Here is a 19,865-nt window from a genome sequence, read left to right as displayed (position 1 = left end):
TAAATGATGACATACTACTCAGCGCATAATTGTAAATAATGATATTCTACTCTGCAACGACTGAAAAAAAATGATATGCTGCCCAGGGACCACTGCAAACAATGATATGCCGACCAGGGACCACTATAAATAATGATATACCGTCCAGAGACCACCGCAAATAATTTTATATAACCAAGGGACCACTGTAAATAATGATATACAACCCAGGGACAACTGTAAATAATGTTATACTACCCAGGGACCACTGTACATAATGATATACTACCCAGTGAACACTGTAAATAATTATATCCTGCCCAGGGACAACTGTAAATAATTAAAAACTACCCAGGGATGACTGTGATTAATGATATATTTCCCAGGGACCACTGCAAATAATGGTATACTCCACCATGAACCACTGTAAATGATGATATATTACCCAGGGACCACTGTGAATCCTGATATATTGCCCAGAGACACTGTAAATAATGAAATACTATCCAGGAGCCACTGTAAATAAAGATGTATTACACAGGGCACACTATAATTGATGACATACTGTCCAGGGACAACTGCAAATCATGATATACCACACTGTGAGCACTGTCAATAATGATATACCACACTGGGACCACTGTAAATAATGATATACTACCCAGGGAACACTTTAAATAATGATACGTTACCCAGGAACAACAGTAAATAAAGATATACTATCCAGGGAACACTGAAAATAATGATATCCTACCCAAGGACAACTGTAAATAATGATATACTGCCCAGGGACAACTGTAAATAATGATATACTGCTCAGGGACCACTGCAAATAATGATGTACTGCAGAGGGTGCCCTGTAAATAATGAAATACTACCTGGGGCCCAATGTAAATAATGGAATACAACCCAGGGAACGCTGTAAATAATGATATTCTAACCAGGGACCACTGTATGTAATGATAGACTGCCCAGGGACTACTTTAAATAATTATATTCTGCACAGAGACCACTGTAAATAATGATATACAACCCAGGGAACACTGTAAATAATGATATTCTACCCAGGGACCACTGTAAATAATGATATCCTGCCCAGGGACCACTGTAAATAATGATATACTACCCAGGGACCACTGTAAATCATGACATAATACCCAGGGACCACTGTAAATAATGATATTCTACACAGGAACCAGTGTAAATAATGATATAATCCCCAGGGACCACTGTAAAAAATGCTATACTACCCTGTGACCACTGTAAATAATGATATACTACCCAGGGACCAATGTACATAATGATATTCTACCCAGGGACCACTGTAAATTACGATATACTACCCAGGGACCACTGCAAATAATTACATCCTACCCAGCGACCACTGAAAATAATCATATTCTTCACAGGGACCACTGTAAATAATTAGATACTGCCCACGGACCACTGGAAATAATCATATGCTTCACAGGCACCACTGTAAATAATGATATATTTTGCAGGGCCCACTGTAAATAATCATATTCTTCTCAGGGCCCACTGTAAGAAATGATATACTACTCAGCGACCACTGTAAATAATTATGTACTTCACAGGGACCACTGTAAATTTTGATATTCTACCCAGGGACAACTGTAATAATCATATTCTTCACAGGGACCGCTGTAAATAATGATATTCTACCCAGGGTCCACTGTAAATGATGATACCTACCCAAGGCCACAGTAAATAATGGTATACAACCCAGTGACCGGTATAAATAATGATATACTACACAGGGACCACAGTACGTAATGATAACCTACGCAGGGACCACTGAAAATAATGATTTACCACCCAGGTACCGCTGAATATAATGATATTCTACCCAAGGACCACTGCAAATACTGATATACTATCCAGAGACCACTGCAAATAATGATATACTGCCCAGGGACCACTGCAAATAATGATATTCTAACCAGGGACCACTGTAAATAATGATATTCTACTCAGGGAACACTGTAAATAATGATATTCTAACCAGGGAACACTGTAAATAATGATATTCTACCCAGGGAACACTGTAAATATTGATATTCTACCCAGGGAACACTGTAAATAATGATATTCTAACCAGGGACCACTGTAAATAATGATATAATACCCAGGGAACACTGTAAATCATGATATAATACCCAGGGACCACTGTAAATAATGATATTCTACACAGGAACCAGTGTAAATAATGATATAATACCCAGGGACCACAGTAAATATTGATATTCTACAGAGGGACCACTGCAAATAATGATATACTGCCCAGGGTCCACTTTATGTAATGGTATTCTACACAGCGACCACTGTAAATAATGATATACTGCCCAGGGACCACTGTAAGTAATGATATTCTACACAGGGACCACTGTAAATAATGATATACTGCCCAGGGTCCACTTTATATAATGATACACTACACAGGGACCACTGTAAATAATGATATACTACCCAAGGACCACTGTAAATCATGAGATAATACCCAGGGAACACTGTAAATAATGATATTCTACACAGGAACCAGTGTAAATAATGATAAACTGCCCAGGGACCACTGTAAGTAATGATATTCTACACAGGGACCACTGTAATTAATGATATACTGCCCAGGGTCCACTTTATATAATGATACACTACACAGGGACCACTGTACATGGTGATATTCTCCCCAGGGTCCACAGTAAATAATGAGATAATACCCAGGGACCATTGTAGATACTGATATACCACACAGGGACCATTGTAAATAATGAGATACTACCCTGGGACCACAGTAAATAATGAGATACTACCCAGGGACCACTGTAAATAATGATATACTACCCAGAGACGAATGTAAATAATGATATTCTCCCCAGGGACCACAGTAAATAATGAGATAATACCCAGGGACCATTGTAGATACTGATATACCACTCAGGGAACATAGAAAATAATGATATTCTACCCAGGCACCACTGTAAATGTTGACATACTACCCGGGGACCATTGTAGATATGGATATACTACCCAGGGACCCCTGTAAATAATGTTATTCTGCGCAGGAACCACCGTAAATAATGATATTCTACCCAGGGACCACTGTGAATATTGATACATTGCCCAGCGACTACTGTAAATAATGCTATTCAATGCAGGGGCCACTATAAATGATGACATACTACTCAGCGCATAATTGTAAATAATGATATTCTACTCTGCAACGACTGAAAAAAAATGATATGCTGCCCAGGGACCACTGCAAACAATGATATGCCGACCAGGGACCACTATAAATAATGATATACCGTCCAGAGACCACCGCAAATAATTTTATATAACCAAGGGACCACTGTAAATAATGATATACAACCCAGGGACAACTGTAAATAATGTTATACTACCCAGGGACCACTGTACATAATGATATACTACCCAGTGAACACTGTAAATAATTATATCCTGCCCAGGGACAACTGTAAATAATTAAAAACTACCCAGGGATGACTGTGATTAATGATATATTTCCCAGGGACCACTGCAAATAATGGTATACTACACCATGAACCACTGTAAATGATGATATATTACCCAGGGACCACTGTGAATCCTGATATATTGCCCAGAGACACTGTAAATAATGAAATACTATCCAGGAGCCACTGTAAATAAAGATGTATTACACAGGGCACACTATAATTGATGACATACTGTCCAGGGACAACTGCAAATCATGATATACCACACTGTGAGCACTGTCAATAATGATATACCACACTGGGACCACTGTAAATAATGATATACTACCCAGGGAACACTTTAAATAATGATACGTTACCCAGGAACAACAGTAAATAAAGATATACTATCCAGGGAACACTGAAAATAATGATATCCTACCCAAGGACAACTGTAAATAATGATATACTGCCCAGGGACAACTGTAAATAATGATATACTGCTCAGGGACCACTGCAAATAATGATGTACTGCAGAGGGTGCCCTGTAAATAATGAAATACTACCTGGGGCCCAATGTAAATAATGGAATACAACCCAGGGACCACTGTAAATAATGACATTCTACCCAGGGAACACTGTAAATAATGATATTCTACCCAGGGAACACTGTAATTAATGATATTCTACCCAGGGAACGCTGTAAATAATGATATTCTAACCAGGGACCACTGTATGTAATGATAGACTGCCCAGGGACTACTTTAAATAATTATATTCTGCACAGAGACCACTGTAAATAATGATATACAACCCAGGGAACACTGTAAATAATGATATTCTACCCAGGGACCACTGTAAATAATGATATCCTGCCCAGGGACCACTGTAAATAATGATATACTACCCAGGGACCACTGTAAATCATGACATAATACCCAGGGACCACTGTAAATAATGATATTCTACACAGGAACCAGTGTAAATAATGATATAATCCCCAGGGACCACTGTAAATATTGATATTCTACAGAGGGACCACTGCAAATAATGATATACGACCCCGGGGGCCACTGTAAATAATGATATTCTACCCAGGGACCACTGCAAATAACGATATACTGCCCATGGTCCACTTTATATAATGATATTCTACACAGGGACCACTGTAAATAATGATATACTGCCCAGGGACCACTGTAAGTAATGATATTCTACACAGGGACCACTGTAAATAATGATATACTGCCCAGGGTCCACTTTATATAATGAAACAGTACACAGGGTCCACCGTAAATAATGATACACTACCCAGAGACCATTGTAAATGGTGATATTCTCCCCAGGGACCACAGTAAATAATGAGATAACACCCAGGGACATTGGAGATACTGATATACCGCTCAGGGACCATTGAAAATAATGATATTCCACCCAGGCACCACTGTAAATGATGACACACTACCCGGGGACCTTTGTAGATATGGATATACTACCCAGGGACCCCTGTAAATAATGTTATTCTTCGCAGGAACCACCGTAAATTATGATATTATACCCAGGGACCACTGGAAAAAATGATACACTACCCAGAGATCACTGTAAATAATGATATCCTACCCAGGGACCACTGTGAATATTGATACATTGCCCAGCGACTACTGTAAATAATGCTATACAATGCAGGGACCACTATAAATGATGACATACTACTCAGCGCACAATTGTAAATAATGATATTCTACTCTGCGACAACTGAAAAAAAATGGTATGCTGCCCAGGGACCACTGCAAACGATGATATGCCACCCTGGGACCACTATAAATAATGATATACCGTCCAGAGACCACCGCAAATAATTATATATAACCAAGGGACAACTGTAAATAATGATATACAACCCAGGGACAACTGTAAATAAGAATATAATACCCAGGGACCACTGTAAAATATGATATTCAACCCGCAGACCACTATAAAAAATTATATACTATCCATTGTCCACTGTAAATAATGATATACTACCCAGAGACCACTGTAAATAATGATATTCTACCCAGGGACCACTGTGAATATTGATACATTGCCCAGCGACTACTGTAAATAATGCTATACAATGCAGGGACCACTATAAATGATGACATACTACTCAGCACACAATTGTAAATAATGATATTCTACTCTGCGACAACTGAAAAAAAATGATATGTTGCCCAGGGATCACTGCAAACAATGATATGCCACCCAGGAACCACTATAAATAATGATATACCGTCCAGAGACCACCGCAAATTATTATATATAAACAAGGGGCAACTGTAAATAATGATATACAACCCAGGGACAACTGTAAATAAGAATATAATACCCAGGGACCACTGTAAATAATGACATTCGAACCAGGGACCACTGTAAATAATGTTATACTACCCAGGGACCACTGTACATAATGATATACTACCCAGGGACCACTGTGAATCCTGACATATTGCCCAGAGACACTGTAAATAATGAAATACTATCCAGGAGCCACTGTAAATAAAGATGTATTACACAGGGCACACTATAATTGATGACATACTGTCCAGGGACAACTGTAAATCATGATATACCACACTGTGAGCACTGTCAATAATGATATACCACACTGGGACCACTGTAAATAATGATATACTACCCAGGGAACACTTTAAATAATGATACGTTACCCAGGAACAACAGTAAATAAAGATATACTATCCAGGGAACACTGTAAATAATGATATCCTACCCAAGGACAACCGTAAATAATGATATACTGCTCAGGGACCACTGCAAATAATGATGTACTGCAGAGGGATCCCTGTAAATAATGAAACACTACCTGGGGGCAATGTAAATAATGGTATACAACCCAGGGACCACTGTAAATAATGATATACTCCCCAGGGACCACTGTAAATTACGATATACTACGCAGGGACCACTGTTAAAAAAATGCTATACTACCCTGTGACCACTGTAAATAATGATATACTACCCAGGGACCATTGTAAATAATGATATACTGCTCAGGGACAACTGTAAATAATGATATCCTACCCAGGGACAACTGTAAATAATGATATACTGCACAGGGACCATTGTAAATAATGATATACTGCTCAGGGACCACTGCAAATAATGATATACTGCAGAGGGTCCCTGTAAATAATGAAACACTACCTGGGGCCAAATGTAAATAATGGTATACAAGCCAGGGTCCACTGTAAATAATTATATACTCCCCAGGGACCACTGTAAATTACGATATACTACGCAGGGACCACTGTAAAAAATGCTATACTACCCTGTGACCACTGTAAATAATGATATACTACCCAGGGACCAATGTACATAATGATATTCTACCCAGGGACCACTGTAAATTACGATATACTACCCAGGGACCACTGCAAATAATTACATCCTACCCAGCGACCACTGAAAATAATCATATTCTTCACAGGGACCACTGTAAATAATTAGATACTGCCCACGGACCACTGGAAATAATCATATGCTTCACAGGCACCACTGTAAATAATGATATATTACACAGGGCCCACTGTAAATAATCATATTCTTCTCAGGGCCCACTGTAAGTAATGATATACTACTCAGCTACCACTGTAAATAATTATGTTCTTCACAGGGACCACTGTAAATTTTGATATTCTACCCAGGGACAACTGTAATAATCATATTCTTCACAGGGACCGCTGTAAATAATGATATTCTACCCAGGGTCCACTGTAAATGATGATACCTACCCAAGGCCACAGTAAATAATGGTATACAACCCAGTGACCGGTATAAATAATGATATACTACACAGGGACCACAGTACGTAATGATAACCTACGCAGGGACCACTGAAAATAATGATTTACCAACCAGGTACCGCTGAATATAATGATATTCTACCCAAGGACCACTGCAAATACTGATATACTACCCAGGGAACACTGTAAATAATGATATTCTAACCAGGGACCACTGTAAATAATGATATTCTACTCAGGGAACACTGTAAATAATGATATTCTACCCAGGGAACACTGTAATTAATGATATTCTTCCCAGGGACCACTGTAAATAATGATTATATCACCAGGGACCACTGTAAATAATGATATTCTACGCAGGGACCACTGTAAATTACGATATACTACCCAGGGACCATTGCAAATAATTACATCTTACCCAGCGACCACTGAAAATAATCATATTCTTCACAGGGACCACTGTAAATAATGATATTCTTCACAGGGACCACTGTAAATAATGAGAGACTGCCACGTTCCACTGCAAATAATCATATTCTTCACAGGCACCACTGTAAATAATGATATATTACACAGGGCCCACTGTAAATAATCATATTCTTCTCAGGGCCCACTGTAAATAATGATATACTACTCAGCGACCACTGTAAATAATTATGTTCTTCACAGGGACCACTGTAAATATTGATATTCTACCCAGGGACAACTGTAAATAATCATATTCTTCACAGGGACCACTGTAAATAATGATATTCTACCCAGGGTCCACTGTAAATGATGATACCTACCCAAGGCCACAGTAAATAATGGTATACAACCCAGTGACCGGTATGAATAATGATATACTACACAGGGACCACAGTACAGAATGATAAACTACGCAGGGACCACTGTAAATAATGATTTACCACCCAGGTACCGCTGAATATAATGATATTCTACCCAGGGGACACTGGAAATAATGATATTCTAACCAGGGACCACTGAAAATAATGATATACTATCCAGGGACCACTGTAAATAATGATATTCTACCCAAGGACCACTGCAAATACTGATATACTATCCAGAGACCGCTGCAAATAATGATATACTGCCCAGGGACCACTGCAAATAATGATATTCTAACCAGGGACCACTATAAATAATGATATTCTACTCAGGGAGCACTGTAAATAATGATATTCTAACCAGGGAACACTGTAAATAATGATATTCTACCCAGTGAACACTGTACATAATGATATTCTACCCAGGGAACACTGTAAATAATGATATTCTAACCAGGGACCGCTGTATATAATGATATTCTAACCTAGGGAACTTTGTAAATAATGATATTCTACCCAGGGAACTCTGTAAATAATGATATTCTAACCAGGGACCACTGAAAATAATGATATACTATCCAGGGACCACTGTAAATAATGATATTTTACCCAAGGACCACTGTAAATAATGATTTACCACCCAGGTACCGCTGAATATAATGATATTCTACCCAGGGGACACTGTAAATAATGATATTCTAACCAGGGACCACTGATAATAATGATATACTATCCAGGGACCACTGTAAATAATGATATTTTACCCAAGGACCACTGCAAATAAAGATATTCTAACCAGGGACCACTATAAATAATGATATTCTACTCAGGGAACACTGTAAATAATGATATTCTAACCAGGGAACACTGTAAATAATGATATTCTACCCAGGGAACACTGTACATAATGATATTCTACCCAGGAAACACTGTAAATAATGATATTCTAACCAGGGACCGCTGTATATAATGATATTCTAACCAGGGAACACTGTAAATAATGATATTCTAACCAGGGAACACTGTAAATAATGATATTCTACCCAGGGAACACTGTAAATAATGATATTCTAACCAGGGAACGCTGTTAATGATGATATTCTACCCAGGGAACACTGTAAATAATGATATTCTAACCAGGGACCGCTGTATATAATGATATTCTAACCAGGGAACACTGTAAATAATGATATTCTACCCAGGGAACTCTGTAAATAATGATATTCTAACCAGGGAACACTGTAAATAATGATATTCTACCCAGGGAACACTGTAAATAATGATATTCTACCCAGGGAACACTGTAAATAATGATATTCTAACCAGGGACCGCTGTATATAATGATATTCTAAGCAGGGAACACTGTAAATAATGATATTCTAACCAGGGACCGCTGTATATAATGATATTCTAACCAGGGAACTTTGTAAATAATGATATTCTACCCAGGGAACTCTGTAAATAATGATATTCTAACCAGGGACCACTGAAAATAATGATATACTATCCAGGGACCACTGTAAATAATGATATTTTACCCAAGGACCACTGTAAATAATGATTTACCACCCAGGTACCGCTGAATATAATGATATTCTACCCAGGGGACACTGTAAATAATGATATTCTAACCAGGGACCACTGAAAATAATGATATACTATCCAGGGACCACTGTAAATAATGATATTTTACCCAAGGACCACTGCAAATACTGATATACTATCCAGAGACCGCTGCAAATAATGATATACTGCCCAGGGACCACTGCAAATAATGATATTCTAACCAGGGACCACTGTAAATAATGATATTCTACTCAGGGAACACTGTAAATAATGATATTCTAACCAGGGAACACTGTAAATAATGATATTCTACCCAGGGAACACTGTACATAATGATATTCTACCCAGGGAACACTGTAAATAATGATATTCTAACCAGGGACCGCTGTATATAATGATATTCTAACCAGGGAACACTGTAAATAATGATATTCTAACCAGGGAACACTGTAAATAATGATATTCTACCCAGGGAACACTGTAAATAATGATATTCTAACCAGGGAACGCTGTAAATAATGATATTCTACCCAGGGAACACTGTAAATAATGATATTCTAACCAGGGACCGCTGTATATAATGATATTCTAACCAGGGAACACTGTAAATAATGATATTCTACCCAGGGAACTCTGTAAATAATGATATTCTAACCAGGGAAAACTGTAAATAATGATATTCTACCCAGGGAACACTGTAAATAATGATATTCTACCCAGGGAACACTGTAAATAATGATATTCTAACCAGGGACCACTGTATATAATGATATTCTACTCAGGGAACACTGTAAATAGTGATATTCTAAACAGGGGCCACTGTATGTAATGATATTCTACTCAGGGAACACTGTAAATAGTGATATTCTAATCAGGGACCACTATATATAATGGTATTCTACCCAGGGAATACTGTAAATAATGATATTCTACCCAGGGAACACTGTAAATAATGATATTCTACCCAGGGAACACTGTAAATAATGATATTCTAACCAGGGACCACTGTATATAATGGTATTATACCCAGGGAACACTGTGCATAATGATATACTGCACAGGGACCACAGTAAATAACGATATGCTTCCCAGGGACCACTGTAAATAATGTTAATCTCACCAGGGACCACTGTAAATAATGATATTCTAACCAGGGACCACTGTAAATAATGATATTCTACCCAGGGAACACTGTATATAATGATACACTACCCAGGGACCACTGCATATAATGATATTCTACCCAGGGCCACTGTATAATACAAACCGAGTTTATTCAATCGCTCCTCATAGCTTATGCCCTCCATACCAGGCAACATTCTGGTAAATTTCTTCTGCATCCTCTCTAAAGCCTCCACATCCTTCTGGTAGTGTGGCGACCAGAATTGAACACTATACTCCAAGTGTGGCCTAACTAAGGTTCTATACAGCTGCAACATGACTTGCCAATTCTAATACTCAATGCCCCGGCCAATGAAGGCAAGCATGCCGTATGCCTTCTTGACTACCTTCTCCACCTGTGTTGCCCCTTTCAATGACCTGTGGACCTGTACTCCTAGATCTCTTTGACTTTCAATACTCTTGAGGGTTCTACCATTCACTGTATATTCCCTAACTGCATTAGACCTTCCAAAATGCATTACCTCACATTTGTCCGGATTAAACTCCATCTGCCATCTCTCATCCCAAGTCTCCAGACAATCTAAATCCTGCTGTATCCTCAGACAGTCCTCATCGCTATCCGCAATTCCACCAACCTTTGTGTCGTCTGCAAACTTACTAATCAGACCAGTTACATTTTCCTCCAAATCATTTATATATATACTACAAACAGCAAAGGTCCCAACACTGATCCCTGTGGAACACCACTGGTCACAGCCCTCCAATTAGAAAAGCATCCCTCCATTGCTACCCTCTGCCTTCTATGGCCTAGCCAGTTCTGTATCCACCTTGCCAGTTCACCCCTGATCCCGTGTGACTTCACCTTTTGTACTAGTCTACCATGAGGGACCTTGTCAAAGGCCTTACTGAAGTCCATATAGACAACATCTACTGCCCTACCTGCATCAATCATCTTAGTGACCTCCTCGAAAAACTCTATTAAGTTAGTGAGACACGACCTCCCCTTCACAAAACCGTGCTGCCTCTCACTAATACGTCCATTTGCTTCCAAATGGGAGTAGATCCTGTCTCGAAGAATTCTCTCCAGTAATTTCCCTACCACTGAAGTAAGGCTCACCGGCCTGTAGTTCCCGGGATTATCCTTGCTACCCTTCTTAAACAGAGGAACAACATTGGCTATTCTCCAGTCCTCCGGGACATCACCTGAAGACAGCGAGGATCCAAAGATTTCTGTCAAGGCCACAGCAATTTCCTCTCCAGCCTCCTTCAGTATTCTGGGGTAGATCCCATCAGGCCCTGGGGACTTATCTACCTTAATATTTTTTAAGACACCCAACACCTCGTCTTTTTGGATCACAATGTGACCCAGGCTATCTACACCCCCTTCTCCAGACTCAACATCTACCAATTCCTTCTCTTTGGTGAATCCTGATGCAAAGTATTCATTTAGTATCTCGCCCATTTCCTCTGGCTCCGCACATAGATTCCCTTGCCTATCCTTCAGTGGGCCAACCCTTTCCCTGGCTACCCTCTTGCTTTTTATGTACGTGTAAAAAGCCTTGGGATTTTCCTTAACCCTATTTGCCAATGACTTTTCATGACCCCTTCTAGCCCTCCTGACTCCTTGCTTAAGTTCCTTCCTACTTTCCTTATATGCCACACAGGCTTCGTCTGTTCCCAGCCTTTTAGCCCTGACAAATGCCTCCTTTTTCTTTTTGACGAGGCCTACAATATCACTCGTCATCCAAGGTTCCCGAAAATTGCCGTATTTATCTTTCTTCCTCACAGGAACATGCCTGTCCTGTATTCCTTTCAACTGACACTTGAAAGCCTCCCACATGTCAGATGTTGATTTGCCCTCAAACATCCGCCCCCAATCTATGTTCTTCAGTTCTCGCCTAATATTGTTATAATTAGCCTTCCCCCAATTTAGCACATTCATCCTCGGACCACTCTTATCCTTGTCCACCAGTACTTGAAAACTTACTGAATTGTGGTCACTGTTACCAAAATGCTCCCCTTCTGAAACATCTACCACCTGGCCGGGCTCATTCCCCAATACCAGGTCCAGTACCGCCCCTTCCCTAGTTGGACTGTTTACATATTGTTTTAAGAAGCCCTCCTGGATGCTCCTTACAAACTCCGCCCCGTCTAGGCCCCTGGCACTAAGTGAGTCCCAGTCAATATTGGGGAAGTTGAAGTCTCCCATCACCACAACCCTGTTGTTTTTACTCTTTTCCAAAATCTGTCTACCTATCTGCTCCTCTATCTCCCGCTGGCTGTTGGGAGGCCTGTAGTATACCCCCAACATTGTGACTGCACCCTTCTTATTCCTGGTCTCTACCCATATAGCCTCACTGCCCTCTGAAGTGTCCTCTCGCAGTATAGCTGTGATATTCTCCCGAACAAGTAGCGCAACTCCGCCTCCCCTTTTACATCCCCCTCTATCCCGCCTGAAACATCTAAATCCTGGAACGTTTAGCTGCCAATCCTGCCCTTCCCTCAACCAGGTCTCTGTAATGGCAACAACATCATAGTTCCAAGTAGTAATCCAAGCTCTAAGTTCATCTGCCTTACCCGTAATGCTCCTTGCATTAAAACATATGCACTTCAGGCCACCAGACCCGCTGTGTTCAGCAACTTCTCCCCGTCTGCTCTGCCTCAGAGCCACACTGTCCCTATTCCCTAGTTCTCCCTCAATGCTCTCACCTTCTGACCTATTGCTCCCGTGCCCACCCCCCTGCCATACTAGTTTAAACCCTCCCGTGTGACACTAGCAAACCTCGCGGCCAGGATATTTATGCCTCTCCGGTTTAGATGCAACCCGTCCATCTTATACAGGTCACACCTGCCCCGGAAGAGCTCCCAGTGGTCCAGATAACGGAAACCCTCCCTCCTACACCAGCTGTTTAGCCACGTGTTTGTCTGCTCTATCTTCCTATTTCTAGCCTCACTGGCACGTGGCACAGGGAGTAATCCCGAGATTACAACCCTCGAGGTCCTGTCTTTTAACTTTCAGCTTAGCTCCCTGAACTCCTGCTGCAGGACCTCATGCCCCTTCCTGCCTATGTCGTTAGTACCAATATGTACAACGACCTCTGCCTGTTTGCCCTCCCCCTTCAGGATTCCCTCTACCCGTTCGGAGACATCCTGGACCCTGGCACCAGGGAGGCAACATACCATCCTGGAGTCTCTTTCACGTCCACAGAAGCGCCTATCTGTGCCCCTGACTATCGAGTCCCCTATTACTATTACTCTTCTGCGCTTTGACCCTCTCTTCTGAACATCAGAGCCAGCCGTGGTGCCACTGCTCTGGCTGCTGCTGTTTTCCCCTGATAGGCTATCCCCCCCGACAGTATCCAAAGGGGTATATCTGTTCGAGAGGGGGACAACCACAGGGGATTCCTGCACTGACTGCCTGCCCTTTCTGGTGATCACCCATTTCTCTGCCTGCACCTTGGGTGTGACCACATTTACATAACTGCGATCTATGACGCTTTCCGCCACCTGCATGCTCCTAAGTGCATCCAATTGCTGCTCCAACCGAACCATGCGGTCTGTGAGGAGCTGCAGTTGGGTACACTTTCTGCAGATGAAGCCATCCGGGACGCTGGAAGCCTCCCGGACCTGCCACATCTCACAGTCAGAGCACAGCACCCCTCTAACTGACATTGCGTCAATTAATTAAAATTTGTCTTTTTTTTAAAATACTTTTTTTTTAAATTGCAAAGTTACTGTCAACTATCTGTTTCCTAGCACTAGATTTCTAATAGAAATGCGATAGCTAACTATAATACTCTCCGATCTCTGGCTTAGATATCCTCTAAATTATAATTAAGTTATTATGTTTAATTAGTTCCCAAATACTCAATTTTTTAAATTTTTTTTTTAATTTAGGTTAGAATCCCAACCAGCCACTCAGGTCACAGCTTTTCTGTGATGTCACTTCAGTTTCCCCCCGACACACAATTTGAAAAAAGGTATAAAAGTAAAAATCACTTACTTACCTTCTGAGTGTCTGAGATGTTCTCAGGTTCTCTCGCTGACAGAGACTGCTCCTCCACCTCCGATCCTTGACCTGTACAATGCTAATAACATAATAATATAATATGGCACTTACCTTACACCAATGCGTCTTATTATTAAGTTAGAGGAGGAGGGCGGGTGGGAGACACTACACGTGTAGTGTCTCGGGTTTCCTCTCCACCAGAATTTATTGGTTGGGGGGGAGGGGGGGGACTTGCCAGAGGTCGAACTTCCGGTTCCCGCCTTATATAAAAACAAATAAAACAGAAAAGAACAGACACGGGACCAGGCAAGGCTTTTTAAATTCACTACTCACCTCCCAGAAGGCCCCTGCGCACCGCTGCCGCCGAAATCCAAAGGGCTGCTCCTGTAAAGGTAAGGTTTTTAAATTCACTACTCACCTCCCAGAAGGCCCCTGCGCACCGCTGCCGCCGAAATCCAAAGGGCTGCTCCTGTAAAGGTAAGGTTTTTAAATACACTACTCACCTCCCAGAAGGCCCCTGCGCACCGGTGTAACGATACACTACCCAGGGACCACTGCATATAATGATATTCTACCCAGGAATCACTGTATAAAATGATACACTATCCAGAGACCACTGTAACTAATGATACACTACCCAGGGACCACTGTATCTAATGATATACTACCCAGGGACCACTGTAAATAACGGTAAACTACTCAGGGACCACTGTGCATAATGATATACTACCCAGGGACCACTGTATATAAGGATATTCTACCCAGGGACCACTGTATATAATGATATTCTGCCCAGGGACCACTGTAAATTACGATATACTACCCAGGGACCACTGCAAATAATTACATCCTACCCAGCGACCACTGAAAATAATCATATTCTTCACAGGGACCACTGTAAATAATGATATTCTTCACAGGGAACACTGTAAATAATGAGATACTGCCCACGGACCACTGGAAATATTCATATACTTCACAGGCACCACTGTAAATAATGATATATTACCCAGGGCCCACTGTAAATAATCATATTCTTCTCAGGGCCCACTGTAAATAATGATATACTACTCAGCGACCACTGTAAATAATTATGTTCTTCACAGGGACCACTGTAAATATTGATATTCTACCCAGGGACAACTGTAAATAATGATATTCTACCCAGGGACCACTGTAAATAATGATATTCTACCCAGGGTCCACTGTAAATGATGATACCTACCCAAGGCCACAGTAAATAATGGTACACAACCCAGTGACCGATATAAATAATGATATACTGCACAGGGACCACAGTATATAATGATAAACTACGCAGGGACCACTGTAAATCATGATATTCTTCACAGGGAACACTGTAAATAATGAGATACTGCCCACGGACCACTGGAAATATTCATATTCTTCACAGGCACCACTGTAAATAATGATATATTACCCAGGGCCCACTGTAAATAAACATATTCTTCTCAGTGCCCACTGTAAATAATGATATACTACTCAGCGACCACTGTAAATAATTATGTTCTTCACAGGGACCACTGTAAATATTGATATTCTACCCAGGGACAACTGTAAATAATCATATTCTTCACAGGGACCACTGTAAATAATGATATTCTACCCAGGGTCCACTTTAAATGATGATACCTATCCAAGGCCACAGTAAATAATGGTACATAACCCAGTGACCGGTATAAATAATGATATACTACACAGGGACCACAGTACATAATGATAAACTACGCAGGGACCACTGTAAATAATGATTTACCACCCAGGTACTGCTGAATATAATGATATTCTACCCAGGGGACACTGTAAATAATGATATTCTAACCAGGGACCACTGAAAATAACGATATACTATCCAGAGACCACTGCAAATAATGATATACTGCCCAGGGACCACTGTAAATAATGATATTCTTCACAGGGAACACTGTAAATAATGAGATACTGCCCACGGACCACTGGAAATATTCATATACTTCACAGGCACCACTGTAAATAATGATATATTACCCTGGGCCCACTGTAAATAATCATATTCTTCTCAGGGCCCACTGTAAATAATGATATACTACTCAGCGACCACTGTAAATAATTATGTTCTTCACAGGGACCACTGTAAATATTGATATTCTACCCAGGGACAACTGTAAATAATCATATTCTTCACAGGGACCACTGTAAATAATGATATTCTACCCAGGGTCCACTGTAAATGATGATACCTACCCAAGGTCACAGTAAATAATGGTACACAACCCAGTGACCGGTATAAATAGTGATATACTACACAGGGACCACAGTACATAATGATAAACTACGCAGGGACCACTGTAAATAATGATATTCTTCACAGGGAACACTGTAAATAATGAGATACTGCCCACGGACCACTGGAAATATTCATATTCTTCACAGGCACCACTGTAAATAATGATATATTACCCAGGGCCCACTGTAAATAATCATATTCTTCTCAGGGCCCACTGTAAATAATGATATACTACTCAGCGACCACTGTAAATAATTATGTTCTTCACAGGGACCACTGTAAATATTGATATTCTACCCAGGGACAACTGTAAATAATCATATTCTTCACAGGGACCACTGTAAATAATGATATTCTACCCAGGGTCCACTGTAAATGATGATACCTACCCAAGGCCACAGTAAATAATGGTACACAACCCAGTGACCGGTATAAATAATGATATACTACACAGGGACCACAGTACATAATGATAAACTACGCAGGGACCACTGTAAATAATGATTTACCACCCAGGTACTGCTGAATATAATGATATTCTACCCAGGGGACACTGTAAATAATGATATTCTAACCAGGGACAACTGAAAATAACGATATACTATCCAGGGAACACTGTAAATAATGATATTCTACCCAGGGAACACTGTAAATAATGATATTCTAACCAGGGACCACTGTATATAAGGATATTCTACCAAGGGACCACTGTATATAATGATATTCTGCCCTGGGACCACAGTATATAATGATACACTACCCAGAGACCACTGTAAATAACGATACACTACACACGGACCACTGTATATAATGATATACTACCCAGGGACCATTGTAAATAATGGTAAACTACCCAGAGCACACTGTAAATAAGATATACAACCTAGAGACCACTGTAAATAATAATACACTACCAAGGGACCACTGTATATAATGATATTCTACCCAGGGACCACTGTAAATAATGATAAAGTGCCATGGGACCAATGTAAATAATGGTAAACTACCCAGGGACCACTGTATATAATGATACACTACCCAGGGACCACTGTAGACATTGATATTCTACCCAGGGATCACTGTACATAATGATATACTACCCAGGGACCACTGTATATAATGATATTCTACCCAGGGACCACTGGAAATAATGATATACTGCTCAGAGACCACTGTAAATAATGATATCCTTCCCAGGGACCACTGTGAATATTGATACGTTGCCCAGCGACTACTGTAAATAATGCTATACAATGCAGGGACCACTATAAATGATGACATACTACTCAGCGCACAATTGTAAATAATGATATTCTACTCTGCGCCAACTGAAAAAAAATGATATGCTGCCCAGGGACCACTGCAAACAATGATATGCCACATTGGGACCACTATAAATAATGATATACCGTCCAGAGACCACCGCAAATAATTATATATAACTAAGGGACAACTGTAAATAATGATATACAACCCAGGGACAACCGTAAATAAGAATATAATACCCAAGGACCACTGTAAATTATGATATTCCACACAGGGACCACTGCAAATAATGACATTCGAACCAGGGAGCACTGCAAATAATGATATACGACCCAGGGACCACTGTACATAATGATATACTACCCAGTGAATACTGTAAATAATTATATCCTGCCCAGGGACAACTGTAAATAATTAAAAACAATCCAGGGACAACTGTGATTAATGATATATTTCCCAGGGACCACTGCAAATAATGGTATACTACACCATGGACCACTGTAAATAATGATATATTACCCAGGGACCACTGTGAATCCTGATATATTGCCCAGAGACACAGTAAATAATGAAATACTATCCAGGAGCCACTGTAAATAAAGATGTATTACACAGGGCACACTATAATTGATGACATACTGTCCAGGGACAACTGTAAATCATGATATACTACCCAGGGAACACTTTAAATAATGATACGTTACCCAGGAACAACATTAAATGAAGATATACTATCGAGGGAACACAGTAAATAATGATATCCTACCCAGGGACAACTGTAAATAATGATATACTGCTCAGGGACCACTGCAAATAATGATGTACTGCAGAGGGAGCCCTGTAAATAATGAAACACTACCTGGGGCCCAATGTAAATAATGGTATACAAACCAGGGACCACTGTAAATAATGATATACTCCCCAGGGACCACTGTAAATTACGATATACTCCGCAGGGACCACTGCAAAAAATGCTATACTACCCTGTGACCACTGTAAATAATGATATACTACCCAGGGACCAATGTAAATAATGATATACTGCTCAGCGACAACTGTAAATAATGATATCCTACCCAGGGACAACTGTAAATAATGATATACTGCCCAGGGACCATTGTAAATAATGATATACTGCTCAGGGACAACTGTAAATAATGCTATCCTACCCAGGGACAACTGTAAATAATGATATACTGCCCAGGGACCATTGTAAATAATGAAATACTGCTCAGGGACCACTGCAAATAATGATGTACTGCAGAGGGATCCCTGTAAATAATGAAACACTACCTGGGGCCCAATGTAAATAATGGTATACAACCCAGGGACCACTGTAAATAATTACATCCTACCCAGCGACCACTGAAAATAATCATATTCTTCACAGGGACCACTGTAAATAATGATATACTGCTCAGGGACAACTGTAAATAATGATATCCTACCCAGGGACAACTGTAAATAATGATATACTGCCCAGGGACCATTGTAAATAATGAAATACTGCTCAGGGACCATTGCAA

Source organism: Scyliorhinus torazame, chromosome 23 (genome assembly GCF_047496885.1).
Source record: "Scyliorhinus torazame isolate Kashiwa2021f chromosome 23, sScyTor2.1, whole genome shotgun sequence".
In the NCBI taxonomy this organism is placed as follows: domain Eukaryota; kingdom Metazoa; phylum Chordata; class Chondrichthyes; order Carcharhiniformes; family Scyliorhinidae; genus Scyliorhinus; species Scyliorhinus torazame.
The sequence above is the reverse complement of the archived record's forward strand: the minus strand, read 5'-3'. Positions refer to the sequence as shown.